General features: G+C 40.0%; 1 protein-coding gene across 29 annotated transcripts in view; it reads left to right on the forward strand.

The window, feature by feature from the left end:
* DLG2 (discs large MAGUK scaffold protein 2) overlaps positions 1–12,460 on the forward strand; it is a 2,060,218-nt gene that overhangs the window by 1,711,743 nt on the left and 336,015 nt on the right. The window lies entirely within an intron of this gene.

A 12,460-nucleotide genomic window follows, 5' to 3' on the forward strand; every position in this document is an offset into this window, starting at 1 on the left:
CTCTCTTCCTCTCTCTCTCTGCCCCTCCCCTGCTTACATGCTCTCTCTCTCAAAATAAATAAACAAACTTTAAAAAAAATATTTGAAGAAAATAAGGTTCAGAGAGGTGAAGTCAATGTTTACCTAACTAGAGACAGTAACCGCTGGGATTTAAATATTCAGGTTTGTTTGTTTGTTTGCTTTTTTAAGATTTTATTTTTAAGTAATCTCTACACCCACCATGGAGCTTGAACTGACAACCCTGAGATCGAGAGTTGCATGCTCCACTGACTGAGCCAGCCAGGCATCCTTAAATATTCAGTTTTAATGCCCATCATATGTGCTTTCTTTTTCCTCCTTCCTTCCCTTCCCCCTTCCACCTTTCCATCTGTCTTTCCTCCTCCTTTCTTCTCCTTTCTTTTATTGAAATATTTATTAACTGCCTCTTTCCACTAGATAAAGCTATCTTTCTGGTATAAACTCTGTGACAGGTAGTTATGTCCATTATGAGTGTTCATGATCATACTGAAATTTTGGTAACCATGCAAATGATACTGGGAAATAATCTAAGGAGCTAGTTCTTATGGCTGAGTTTATGGTTCATAACTCAATGAAGCACTTAGTTTGTGGTTTTACTGTGTGCTTAAAAAAACCTATCTTTGTTTTATAGCTGTGATTTATAGCTAGGATTTTCCAAGTGACCTTATTTTTGTTAGCCGTCATGCCTTCTCCACTTTCCCATCCAGACACATACGATTTACCTGTATAATATAGTCAATTGGTCTGAGTAAAGTGTCCAATGGTCTGAATGGATGGCCTTGGTTTATATGTTCTGGTAGTTCTCCCACACATTAAGGCCTTTGCTTAGTCATTAGCTAGCAGATGTCTGGATGGATAGAGTATGTGAGAAATAGGGTAAGGTCCCATGGCAGGGTCTCATTCTGCCATCCAAGAGCCAAATATCACCCCTTCAACTACTCCCCTCTGCATATTTCTTCTACACTTAAATGATATAGATCTATATAAATACAGATAATATATATATGTATATATATATGTAATCTGTATTTATATAGATCTATATCTATATCTATATTTATATCTGTCTTCCTCAACTTACACTGGGGTTATATCCTGATAATCCCCTTGTAAGCTGAAAATACTGTAGTCAGAAATGCATTTCTTAAACATGCTCACAACACTTAAATTAGCCTACTTTTGGGGAAAATCACCGAAAAGAAAGCCTATTTTATAATATTTTGTAAGTGTTGTCTATCTCACGTAAATTACTGAATACTGTTCTGGAAGGGAAAAACAGAGTGGTTATATGGGTGCATAATGGTTGTAAGTGTATCACTTGTTCACCCTCGTGATGGTGTGGCTGAATGGGAGCTCACTGGCCAGTATCACAAGAATGTGTACCCCATATTGCTAGTTTGGGAAAAGATCAAAATCCAAAATTTGAGGTACAGTTGCTAGTGAACATGTGTCACTTTTGCACCATCGTAAAGTTGAAATTTGTTAGGTCAAACTACAACTAACTCCAGGACCATCTGTATAAGATGTAACTTACCTTTGCTGACTTGTCTTTCTTTACTAAGTGGCAAAAGCTCCATGAAAGTAAATTATCTTATATCTTAAATTATCTCATTTAGCATGTGAATCGTACCTTAAAGTCTCCCCAACAATGCTGATTGAATGGAATAGTGTTGAGTAAGTATGGTGATGCTTTACAATGTCACTGTAGCCTAGCAGGTGGACTCTAAAATTCTGTGTAAAACATACTTAGATATTTTCCTCACCCTGGATCAAAATCTGTAGCCGGAAACCACGCTGTTACTTCCCCACAGCCAGCATTCACATTGGCACAGCACTTCCCCTCCAACACAAAGCACTTTCACATGCATTAATTCTAGGGGTCTTCAAAGCAATTCTGCATGTCACTATAAGTTATTATTACTCTCACTTTCTACATCAGGAAAAAGCAATTTAGAAAGGCTGAATGATTTGTCCAAAGCTCCATAGCTACTGACTATGATGTTGGACTCAAAATCAAGTCTCCTGACCCCAAATCAGTGTTCTTTCTCCTCATAGCACAATCTCTCTTCAAAACCTGTCAGTGATCTCATTCAACACCTTCTTGTCTCATTCAGCACTGCTCTGTGTGCGCATGGACTCGGGAGCACACAGAACTATAAAATTCTTTTTAAATGTTTATTCACTTTTTGAGAGACAGAGTGTGAACAGGGCAGGAGCACAGAGAGAGGGAAACACAGAATACAAAGCAGGCTCCAGGCTCAGAGCTGTCAACACAGAGCCCGATGCAGGGCTTGAACTCATGAGCCATGAGATCATGACCTGAGCTAAAGTCAGATGCTTAACCCACTGAGCCACCCACGCACCCTGGGAGCACACAGAACTATAAAGAGCTAAGACTTCCATGTTACCTTTGATTCGATCACTATTATAACAAGTTTACCCTTATAACCACCCAATGCCTTGTTATGTTCATTTTTTAAGTAAGCTCTATGCCCAACATGGGGCTTGAATTCACAACTCTGAGATCAAGTGTCACAGGCTCTACCAACTGTGCCAGCGAGTCACCTCCTTATCATGTTCATTTTACAGGTAAAGAAACGGAGTCAGAGAGATGACATTAGGCTCCGTTTAAATGAAAAATGCATGAAACCGTAGGTTTTATTTGTTTTAACTTTTAGGCGTGTGATAGAAAAGGGATGAGCTAATAATCTTATGGCTCAACAAAGAAAATTCATAACTATTTCTGTTTTCAAAAGGAGATGTATCCATTTAAATATTACTGCCAGAACCACGAAAGAAAAGAAGACAACAATCAGAATTACATTCTTCTTAGAAATTACATTTTCCAGAACATTACAATAGTCTCTGACATTCAGATATCATATCCTTTCTTATGTATAACATTTGCAAAGACAGTTCAATGAGAAAAATATTAGCTGTTTTTTGCAATTGAAAGGAAGAGGGAACATTTCCCTTTTTTACCTTGCAAAAAGACATTTAAACTCTGGCTAGAAATCACCTAGTTTCAAGACCCAGTATTGGAATTTCATTGGTTAACACTGAAAGAAAAGAATAAGCAAATTTGAGAAGCTCAAATGTTACAATATGGAAAGGAAACAGCAGAATGGAATTATTAACAATGGAATATGGAGGATATGATATTTTGCCTCTACAGCTGGCACAAGATATAAAAGGACAAGCTCTACCTTCCTGGAAAACACAAGAACAAAAACTCTGTATAGCAATCAAGAGTTAAATACAAACTCAATGCTTATTACTAGATTATTTAAGATTATTTTGTAAATAACTTATGCTAACAGTAATGTAGTTAAGTTCAGAGAAGAAAACTTGAATCCCCAGGGAGGAGAGCTGTGGGAGTAGGTCTCTGTCCTCAACTGGTGTTCATTGAGAAGACTTGAATATGAGATAATTACCTTTCTAATCAGGGGCAGAATGTCCATTCTTGTTTTCCAGAACTATTCTCCCTCACAGACTATACAATCTTTAGAGATAACTCATTTCATTGATGACGTACTATGTGACAGATTTTTGTAGCAGGATTTGAGATCTCAAGAGATGAATGAGATAAACATCCTGATCTTAAAATGTTCACAGCCTAAAAGCAAATATATCAATATATCTATTATATGTGAATACATAGATCTGGTTATGGATATAGATGTAGATATAGGATAGGTATAGTGGCACACTGAGGAAGAAAGGAGACAAAACACTTTGAATCAAGCACATCGTAAGTACTCAGTCCTCCTATTACTACTAACAATTTTGCCTTAAGATGTATTCAGTGTTTTTAAAAAAGGTCAGATAACTATGTCTAAAGAAGACCTTTTTTTATAGAGTTTGAGTCATTCCTTCTTTGGGACAAGAGGTTGGACCTGAAGAGCATTTCCCAAAGTGTGTTTCACAGGACAGTAAAAGAGCAGAATCGCATTAAGGTGCTAATGAGAGAAAGGGTTCCCTGGTATCAGGTTTCTTCACTAAAGAACTTTTCAAAAACATCTGCTTACCAGTGTGTATTGGAAATCCCTTTAGAGGCATAGAAAGTATCCATCTTTTCCCAAACGTATTTGACCGTCAAACCTCTACTTGAGGAGCACTTCACAGGACAACAGTAGCAGGAAATGCCAGAGAAGATATTTTTCTAATTCTCGTAATTGACTCTTCCTAAACAAGGTAGTCTTACTTGACTGTAAAGAAAAACCAAGTAGCCTTTTACTATGTTAAGATTGTGGGCGCCATCTAGTGTTCATGCATTGTCTAAACATGGCAGCCTGAATTTGGAGGGTTCCAAAGCTCCATTGTAGAATTTTATTATCCCCCACTTCCCCCTCCTCACCAAAACTACAGAACTAAAGTAGCTAAGAAACTGAAAGAGAAATCATCTTTAGGCTACATTCTATACACATACTGTGAGTGGTATTTTCTAATTTCTCCTTTATGTATTCTACTTCTTGGGCATTTTTTATAAGGAGTCTTATCCGATAATTGAACCATATTCTTGAGGTATTGGTGGAGGAGAATTGAGGACATTCAACATGCAATCACATTAACTAGTGCAGTAGCTTCCTCAGGCATTCTTCCTGCAGAGGAAAAGATAAAAATGGTTCTGTTATTATTTGTTTCAATGCTTTGTTATGAAAAATGTGGAGCAGAGCATGTAGAAGTAATACCCCTATAATGAGATTCTTTTCTGTATCACCATGCAATTTTAGTTTTTTTCATTCCTCAGAACCCTCAGAAAGAGCACCTCAGCTGACCTTGCTAAGTCTAAAGCTCACCCTTGATGGACTTCAAGTATTTAACTGTGTTCCAAAATACATGGCTGGGAATACGTGTTGCCAAAAGCGAAACACTGCAGTTGTTGAGGTGAAGGTACAATAGATAATCATGCATCTTTACATTGAAGTTGAAATTGTATTGTGGATTTGGAAAGAGTACAAATAAGTCACAGATCACCTGGATGTTTCATTAATTCTCAGGTTACCCTGCTACCTTCATGTTTAGAGCACATATGCCAGATCCTTACTGTCACATTATTCAAATAGAATGTGAGCAATATATACACTATTCATCATCCTGGGACGCTGATAAAGTCACCTTTCTCTTGTTACCTCACATGACAACTCTCCATTGCTTTCAGTATTATGCCTGAAATCCAGCCCTCCTCCTGCTCCCACCTCAAAAAAAGTCCCAAATTATTTCTTTAATTCCCTGAAGTGATCCTCTTAAGAGCTTACAAACCCATACCTTTCAGTGACCATATAGTATGGGCCATCTGCTTAAGGGCCTATGTCTCTATATTCCTAAAACCAGCACCCCTCAAGATACCAAAGAGGCTCTGAGGCCCATGCAGGTGTGGGGACAAGAGCAATCTCCCCAGCTCTGTGCTATGTCACCTTGTTTCAAAAGCACACCAGCTCAGACTAGCAGTTTTACTAAGCCTCTCTCACCTAACCACACCTTAAGCTTCTCTCCTCTCATCCTCAACACTTTGAGTCACCCAAACTCCAGCAAAACCTTCACCCTCCCCTAGGACTTTTTCTGACTGAGCTCCACGCATTCCACCTTTCCCCAACAAAAGACAGACAAGAGTCAGAGACTAAAATTAGCTTAAACACAGCAGTCTCTGTTTCCAAACAGGAATGACTCAACATCTGCATTTGGATTAAGGGGGATTTCACACCTTTCCCCAAGAAAATGGGTAGATATTTATCCTCTGTATACAGCTTTGTAACTGACAGGCCATCTTCTAATTTTGTTCAAAAAAAAAAAAAAAACAATATTTGCTGAAGGGAATTATAAATATTTTTGGCAAATTAAACAATAGTAGTGGGGTTTTTTTGTGTGTGTTTTGGGTTTTTTGTTTGTTTGTTTGTTTGCTTGCTTGTTTGGGTTTTTTGTGCCCTCCTGTGCTTTCTCATCAAAGTATCAGGAATGCCAGGGTCCTCTCTCAGCAGGGCACCCTACTAAACGCCTTTGAAGAAAAATCTAACCAAGCAGAATTGAGGATGTTTTTGAAAAGATTAAGACTTTTTGCCCCAACCCTGACCAGTTAAATTCAGGTTTCTGGCCCAGAAAGCATGTGAAGCCTCCCACAAAACTTGTGTGCCTGTTCCATGCATCTCCTGAACCCCACTTTCTCTAGGCTCACTGACTCTTCAGTCTCTGGCTTTTGCCTCTCAGGAGCCCACTCAGACTTCTCTCCACCTTACTGGACTTGTCTTCATGGCCACCTCAGAGCCCAACAGCGCCCCTCCTCAGGGATCACCTCAAATAAAAACAGTGGAGCCAGTGAAAAGGCTCTAAGGGAGACAATTTTCCTCAGCCTTGGCTTCAGAGCATCACCATCCAGGGTGATGCCTGGCCCACCCACCAAAAAGTAGGGATTCAGTAAGGCCTAGCTATGCCCCATAAGTCCTTTATTATGATAGATATCCCAGGACATAAAAACATCCCCTCTCACATATAACATTCAACCTTTGGGAAGAGCAAGCCTTTTAAAAGTATATCTTATCATGTCATTTCTCCCCTCTTCTTAAAAATTTTCAGTGACTTTCTGTTGTTCTTAAGGTAAAGTCCAAATTTCTTAACATGGCCTACAGGGCTTTATAGGATCTAGCTCCTGCCTGCCTCACCTGCCACAGATACACCACTTCCCCTACTCTCACTGTGTCCCAGTCACCCCGGCTTCTTTTCTCCTCCAATCAGGGGCAGTACTCAAAATATTTAGCAACTTGACACATATAATTCAGCACCAGCCCATTCAGTGAATGGCCATAGTGCCAAACTACAGGAAGGTAGGGAAGTGGAGTCTTCTGGCAGCCTGGGTTGTGGGTCACTTGGGGAGGGCTTAGGGCAGGAATTACTTATTGGCAATTCACATGGAAGTGTTTCATTATTTTAACAAAAGGAATAGCCATGTTCCTTTGGTGCAAACTCCAACCAGGTGAAAACTCCGTGCAAACTCCATGGTGTAAACTCTGACCAGGTGCCTGTACATGTACTATATTTTCTCTGCAAAAGAACTCAGAGTGAGCAAGGACCTTCTATTACCTAAAAGGGGACCAGAGAATGCATGGATTGTCCTAGACTTCATTTAGAAAGCATCTCCATTGTCTGACATTGAATCTGGCTAATGAATGATACCTATCAAATGAATAAACCCAATAAACTTTATGGGCATAGTACCAAAGGAAAATTATAATTGCTATTTTCTGATACATTTCTTGAGTACTACGTATTGTTATTAATACTCTCTATAGCACACCTTGTAGAGCTACAGCAAGAATAGTATCAGGAGAGAGGCATCTGGATGTCTCAGCTGGTTAAGCATCTGACTTCAGCTTAGGTCATGATCTCGCAGTCTGTGAGTTCAAGTCCCACATCGGGTTCTGCGCTGACAGCTCAGAGCCTGGAGTCTGCTTCAGATTCTTTGTCTCCCTCTCTCTCTGCCCCCTCCCCACCTCACACTCTGTCTCTCTCTCAAAAATAAATAAACATTAAAAAAAAAAAGATATTCTGAATCTTCAGGACACAAAGGGCCCTTTGGGACACAGGTCTGGATAAATACAAATGAGAGGAACACTAGGATTCCCAGCTGCCTTCAGAGAAGTAGGCAAGGATGAGTCTTTCATTCATTCATTAAACATTTGCTCAGTAGCTAGGTTCTGTTAAGCACTGGGGCGTAGAGATGAATCATAGTCTGTGCCCTCTGAAGAAGTGTCAGAGGATCTAGATGTTGCTTCTAAGTCACCTCAATCTTAGAATCTATGTGTACAGTGGCTTCCTGTGGTGGCTCATACATCTTGTAAATGTTCTATTATTTCAAACATTTATGTTTTTCTCACTATATGGACTTAAAGTATGGACAGCCTCAGACATAAGCAAACTGACAAATTCAATTTTCTTTCTGAAGGCTGGCATTATAGAAAGCATAGCTTTGAAATCAGAAGTAATAGAGGTTCAAATACCACTGTCATTGCTGCTTATCTGTGTGATCTTGGGCAAATAATTTCATGTTCTGTTCAAGGTTGTTGTTAGGATTCGGTGAAATCATAGTACATTACCCAGAACAATACTTGTACTATGCAGATACTCAATAAATATTATTCACTTTATCCCCAATTCTCCACTGTTCTTCCTTTGTCTTTATTGGGAAACATCTCCAGAAAGCAGAAAGCCTTCTCACGTTCCCAGGCTGGGCTAATGACAGCCTCTTTTTGCCCATGTGCTGCCCCAGAATTTTCCATCAGCACTTCCCGTGTTATGTTGGAAATCACCATCTATGTGTGTGCCTCCCCACATAAGCTCGTATGTTCACTAAGGACACAACTACATTTTTTCATGATTCAGCATATCTTAAAGCTTTTAGCTTTCTGGCCAATGGAATATATTTTCCAAATCAGACAGACGCTTTCCTAGTTGACTAATAAGAATTCCAATAGATTAGGAACATATTAGGTAAATTATTCTATTACATGCTAAATGCTAAATACGTGATATTAGCTTTAAAATGTGTTTATAATATATACTCCTTTTCCAAAAAGATTTTTAGATGATTAAGAGTTACTATATAAGCCTCAAGAGTGAACACTTGATCCTAAGCCTTCTCCATGTAAGCATTGACAATGCTCATCATGGCTGACCCCTGATAAAGGGGAAAACTTGGAGAGATCTCTAGTTTAAGGAAGGAGTGATCTTCAACTGAAAGTGGACTGATTTTTTAGCTCCAATATGCTTTTGCCTTTGACTAACCTACTTTACTAGCTAATCTCTAATAACTCTTCCATTTGCATCAATATTTCTAGGTACAAAGTCCCTTGCTGTGGACATTATTTCATTTGATCCACATAGCATTCCTTCAGGATGGGTTGGAAAGTAATCATTTTGCCACTTTACATGGGAAGAAACTGAAGAGTTCAGTGATTTTCTTACCCAAAATTACCAAGACACCAGGAGAAAGCTTTCTATCGCAACCAGCTTCCTCACCTGTAATGCTAACTACTCTAGGAATGTGCCTGATGGGAGCATGGGTGGTGAATTATGTGTGAAGAGTTCTGGACTCCAGACAGCAGACATGTTGGTTACTTAAATGAAAAAGTAATTTGTTGGAGAAATAACAAATTGGTCTCTGGATCTTCAGCAAGGCTGGGGAACCAGGGTCAGAGGCCAGGGGAGGAAATCCTGCTGAAAGACAGTCTGTTAAAAAATGCTGTTTTTAAAGTCATCACCACTGGCCACTTACCACCAGGCCACACTGCAAGAGGTGCTGTATTTAGTCTTATCCCCATTTCTGGCAGAACTCCTGAAGCCCTTGCAATTTTCTAAGTGATGAAAACATCGAATAAAATAATGTATTTAAGCCATTCGCACAGTGCCTAATGAGAACTAATTATTCACTCATACATTCATTCATTCATTCATTCATGCAACAGTTTATTCAGGAGCCATTATGTGCCAGGAACTATTATAAGTATTAGAAATATAAGAGTTAAAAAAAAGAAAAAGAAAAAGAGACAAATTGCTGCCTCATGATTCTTACATTTTAGCGGGAAAAGCAAAGAATTTATTTTTTTAAGTAATGGATAAGTAAATTATATAATCTATTAGAAGGTGTAGAAAACCAATGGAGTAGTGTAAGGGGAATCTGGAGTCCAGAGAGAGGAGTTGAAAGTTTAAATAAGGTCATCAGGGTGGGCCTCACTGAGAAGGTGACATGGTAGCAAAGATTTGAAGGCAGGGAAAGTGGGCCACGCAGGTGTCTGGGGTAGTTCCAGACAGAGGGAACAGCCAGCCTCAAGTCTGTGTGGGGTGCATGGCTGGTGTATTGAGAAAGCCCCTCTGGCAGGACGGGGGTGGGAGAAAGGGAGAAGAGTAGTAGGTGAGGACAGAGGAATAATGGGCAGGTCATGGAGAGCACAGCCTCACAGGCCCCTGTAACAGCTTGACTTTCACTCTGGGAACCGGGAAGAGCCATGGAGGATTATAAGCAGAGAAGTGACAAGATATGAATTCACTTACATTTTAAGAGGATCACTCTGACCACTGTGTTGACAGCGAGACCCAGGGACAAGGACAGAAGCAGGAGGCAAGCTTGGAGTCTACGTGAATAATCAGCATGAGAGAGAGTGGAAGAATGGATAACCATGGTAGAAGTGGAGGAAGTAAGGAGTGATTCTGGATTTGTTTATGAGGGAGAGTTAACAGATTTCCTGAAAGATTGGTGTGGGGTAAAAGAGAAAGGAAGTTGTCAAGGGTGACTGCAAAGTCTTCTGCCTGAACATAAGACAAGAAGAGTTTCTACTGGTTGAGATGGAGATACTTCTCCAGGTAGAACAGGTAACAGGTAGAGATAAACTCAGCCTAGCACACAAAGGTCCTCCTCAGGGAGAAGAGGAGGAACAAGGCAAGTAGGAGGAATCAGGTAGAATCCAGGAGCTAAGAAGAGAAAGTCTTTCCAGAGAGTGGGACCAACTGCTTCAAATGCTATTGGTCAGTCTCATAAGACTGGAAATTAACTGCTGAATTTAACATGGAACTTACTGATTCAAATGAAAAAACAATGTCCATAGTGTAATTGAGTGAGAATACATATGGAGCAGATTTCTGATAGAATGGAAGGAAAGGACTAATGACAGTGATTGCAGATATCTTCCTTTAAGTTTTGCTGAAAAGGGGAATAGAATGGGATGAGAGGGTAGAGTTTGTTTTTATAACAGGTCTTGTGTGTTGATGGAAACAGTGTTTATGTGTTGATATAGAGAGGGGAAAATTGGTAATTTATTTATCAGTTCACCTAAATATGATGTGATGGAAAGCACATCATATGTATGACTATAATTCTTATTTTTTAATTCTTTAAGAATTAAATGCCTCCAATTATGAAATACTTCCTATTGATATATTGTGTTTATTGCTATATTCCTAGAGCCTGAACAGGTCCTGACACTTCACAGGTGTCAAATATGAAGCACAACTCAAATACTATGCTGGGTGCTAGAGGGAAGAGAGAGGTGAACCAGACATTGATCCCTCCTTCATGGGATGCTAACCTAGTAGAGAGATAGAGCATGAGTATGGTTATAATGCATGGCAGATGTGATAGAAAAGAACAACCTCATTGTTTTAGTCTTCTCATCCTACTATTTTGTTGTTTAAAATAAATAAGTTCCTTGGTATTATCACCTCTTTCTTTCTCTCTTTCTTTTTTCTTCTTCTTCCTCCTCCTCCTCCTCCTTTTCCTCCTCCTCCTCTTCTTCCTTCTCCTCCTCTTCTTCCTTCTCCTCTTCCTCCTTCTCCTTCTTCTCCTTCTCCTTCTTCTCCTTCTTCTCCTCCTCCTCCTTCTTCTTCTTCACCACCACCACCAGCCGCACTCACCTCCCCACATAGAATGCCCATCCTCAATGACTGACACATGAAAGGAGAGTCAATGAGCACCCCCATCAGCAGCACTCTCCCCTTGCATGAGCTACTTCCCTTTCTACTACCCCAAATTCCCAAGGGTGGTTTTGGCCCTTGCTCTGGTTCCTAATTTCTGGCCAGGTTCTAAGCAACTGCAGGACTTGAAGCAACAGCAATCATGGGTCAGGAGGTATGAACTTTGAGCTAGTGTGTAGGTTGGGGAACCCACATGACTCATGCAGGCTGACAGAAAAGAGAGGAGAGACACAGGCTGAATGGGAATAGGATCCCTCTGAGACCCACATAAAGATCATGATGACATGGCAAGCTTTAAGAACAAAGAGTTAAATAGCTGGATCTTTGCCCTCCTGGGTCTCGAGTCTAATGGCAGATCAGATCAGGGAGAAGGAAGACAAACCCTTAAATAAGACCATATTAAGAGGCATAAGGAACTAGGATAGTGTGCAAGGGTAATGAAGAGAATATTGGGAACGAGTAAGGAATAAGAGCAGACAGATGCGACAGTAGTTGTAGGTCATCAAATTGTTCCCCTGCAGAAAATCCTATCTTTGTCTCCATGGAAATACCCATGGTTGGGGTCAGGGTGGTATTACTGATGTTCTGAAATTACAGTGTCTGAAAATTGAATACTGAAAATAGCTAAAAACAAAATTCTTAACATATAGTAGACACTTAGTACATTTTTAGAATTATAAAAACATATCAAGAAGGAAGGAATTAGGATTATGTTTGAAGCCACAGCCTGTTATAAATGATTTTAATTGTTGAGATCAATTGCAGGTAGAAAAGTATGATGGAGACTGGTTTGGTGAAAACTAACCAGGCAAAGCACCTGAGATGATCACCAGGATGCACTAGTTATTATAGTTAAGACCTTCAAGAGTTCAAAGGAGGGGGGTGCCTGGGTGGCTTGGTTAGTTAAGCGTCGGACTTGGGCTCAGGTCGATTAAGCGTCCGACTTCAGCCAGGTCACGATCTCACGGTCCGTAAGTTCGGGCCC

The sequence above is a fragment of the Leopardus geoffroyi genome, chromosome D1 (assembly GCF_018350155.1).
Source record: "Leopardus geoffroyi isolate Oge1 chromosome D1, O.geoffroyi_Oge1_pat1.0, whole genome shotgun sequence".
NCBI lineage: Eukaryota > Metazoa > Chordata > Mammalia > Carnivora > Felidae > Leopardus > Leopardus geoffroyi.